General features: G+C 38.8%; 1 pseudogene; it reads right to left on the bottom strand.

Moving 5' to 3' along the window:
- Window positions 1-1,219: 1,219 nt before the first annotated feature.
- LOC150041185 (COP9 signalosome complex subunit 3 pseudogene) lies at window positions 1,220-2,511 on the bottom strand (annotated as a pseudogene).
- Between the last annotated feature and the right edge of the window lie 515 nt (window positions 2,512-3,026).

Genomic DNA, 3,026 nt, shown 5'->3' with positions numbered 1-3,026 from the left:
CAAAGAATTAGCACTATTGGTGGCAATAGTTTTGGCATTGACATGCTATAGTATCTTTAGTGAAGCATCATGTTATAGTTTCCTATGGGTGCTGTATTACATGGTTACAGCTGTATCACATGGTGGCTATTCCAACTTCTTGTGACTGCTGGCATTCTTTTACTTATGGCAGTATAACTTCAGTCTTCCTTCTTTGCATGACCTTATCTTTTGTGTATCTCTGAGTGTGTTCTTTGTCCCTTATAGAAACACTCTTGTTTTTTAAAATTTGGAACCTACCTTATTCCTGTATAATCTTAAAATTTGAAACTAGTTATGCTGTTGAAGACACTATTTCAAGGAAGGTCATGATCCTATGGTTCCAGGTGGCATGAATTTAAGGAAAATAATATTCAATATATTACAATGAAGAATCTCAGTATAGGTACTTTCATCACTGTTATTAGAAACATTGATCATATGTAGCATTGCTTTGGTTCTACAAAGATAGTAAGCAGAAATTAACTTTACAACTTTGGAAGGAGTGGGGGGAGGGAAGGTAAGAAAAAAAAGATGGGAAAGGGTAACAATGTTCAAGAAGTAATACACTCAGTACTATACGAATGAAACTGTAACACTCCTATACAACACTCTGATAATAAATTTTTTTTTAAAAATACAGTAGGCATCTTGGCTAGTAGTATCAGCACATGCCTCTATCCCAGCACTTGTGAGACCGAGGCAGGAAGATTGTAAGCTTGAGGTCAGCTTGGGTTACAAAGCAAGACTGTCCTAAAAAAGAACATAAAAGATAGCATTTTATTACACAGATTAATATTTATCTATGACATACAAACCCTCAGCCTAATTTTAATCATGTTCTAAAATCTAAGTGCCAGTGATTGTATATAGAGATTCCCTTCTTGAATACTTGTTTGTTAAACATGTCATTTGAAATATGATATAAAAATCAATGTTAATAAATTCTTTAATAAAAAGATAATGATATTCTTTTTTAAACAAAATGTTAAGTTTAATGCAATAATAATAATATTCTGAGTATAAACAAATCCACAAAAGACTCTAGTTTGAATTTTTTTCCTTTCTTTGCAGAGAGAATGGTTTTCAGAAAGCACATAGGAATGAAGATGTCAAAACAAAACTGAATGTCCAGGTGGAACAGGCCTGGTGCTCCCTGCTGCCCTCCTCACGCTATCGGCCACCAAGGTGGCGCTCGCCTGTGCAGCTCAGGATGGGCATTTGTTTCAGGAGTAGCTGGAGGGCTTGTTTCCTGAATCATCTTCTTGTGAGCCCATACTCTTTTGCACAAACTGGGGGTTCACTGTGATCTCCTGGTCCATGTCCTTCAGCCGCTCATCCAGCTCTATGCACTTTAGCATCTCCTGATCGATGTTATGAAGCATGGCTGGGTTATTATATTTTTCAGGATTATCATGAAAACTGACCATACCGTCCTTCTGATTAATACTTGCAAAAATTTCACCATCTTCTATCATATGTAGAACATATTTTTCTGCCTCTTGAGGTCCAGATAACTGCACATGACTTGCCATATCTTGTAACGATAGTGTTAAGAAGGTCTTTGTTCGCCTCTGAATATTCTTCTTATAGAGAGATGACAGGCACTGCTTCACCAGTCCCATGTTGTTATCGCGGGTGAAAGTATCACTGTGCTTGTTCACCAGGTTTTGCAGTTCTGAGGGGTTACTGGTTGAATAAACTTGTGCTGATTCATGGTATCCATTACCGTGGGGCTTAATAAATCTACACACAATTTGAGATGTATATTTTGGTAGCTGTTGTACTTTGCCAAGTAATATCAAAGACACTAGAATATACTTTTTGTATGATTCCAACATGATATGACTGACGGCCATGGCAGTAGTAGTTATATCCTGTTCATAAAAGTAGAATGCTCTTTCAAAGTTCTTCAGCCCAGTTTAGATCATCCCTCCATAATAATAGTAACATAAAAAGTGTTTTGCATCATACACTCCATTCTCTTTACAAATATCCATCATATCCACATCAAGATATGGAAGGGCAGGTTTAAAACATTTTGCCAGCAAACAAAACTGGCAGAGATCAGCATGTATTGAGGTCAGCTGATTTGTATTCATCTGATTTGCTTAAGGATGCCAATTCTCTGCTTTCTCTCCACAAATGCATTTGTTAGCTGATGGCAAAGCCCAGCAAAAGTGTCTGTTGCATATCTAATGTGCTCACCATTACAAGTACTGATGAAAAGCTGAACCTGGGAGAACAGTGTTTTGAAGTCAGGAACACCAGGCATAGAAAACTTCACTAACAAAACAGCAAGGATGCCCAAGGAGTGTTCTTGTACATCCAGAGCCCCGAGGACAGAGTCCAGATGGGACAAATTCTTCGCAAGGAGTTCCCCACTTTTGTTGATCAGTTTGCAAAGCTGGGTCATTTGCCCTTGAGCTGAGAGCTGTTGGACACTGTTCAGGAACTGCTCCAGGGCAGACGCCATGTTTTCCCGCAGGCGGCCCAAGCGGCAGGAGCAGCTCGCGGGGAAAGGGCAGCCGCTCTCAATGGCATTCTTTTAAATGCAGCTTGGGACAGAAAAACACTAACAACCAGTAGAATAAATTATTATTATTGTTATTTTTTTTGTTGGTCGTGGAGCTTGAACTCTGGTCCTGGGCATTGACCCTGAGTTCTTCAGATCAAGGCTACTGCCCTACCCCTAGAACCACAGTGCTACTTCTGATCTTCTAGTAGTTAATTGGAGAGAAGAGTCTCACAGAGTTTTTAGTGGCTGACTTTGAATCATGATCTTCAGATCTCATCCTCCCGAGTAGCTACGATTAGAGGCATGAGCCCCCACATCCACCTAGAATAAATTACTATAAGTGTTATAAATTGGGCAAAGTAGTTAAAAAGCCCATACTTTTCTTAGCTGTTCCCAATGTATTACAAATAAACATCATATTGGATACAGCAATCAAAAGTAGAACAGAGATGATAGAACAGATATTGAATGGACCACTGTAAAGAAATGT

Source organism: Megascapheus bottae, chromosome X (assembly GCF_031878675.1).
Source record: "Megascapheus bottae isolate mThoBot1 chromosome X, mThoBot2.hap1, whole genome shotgun sequence".
NCBI lineage: Eukaryota > Metazoa > Chordata > Mammalia > Rodentia > Geomyidae > Megascapheus > Megascapheus bottae.
Note: the sequence above shows the minus strand (reverse complement) of the source record. Positions and strands in the feature narration are given on the sequence as shown.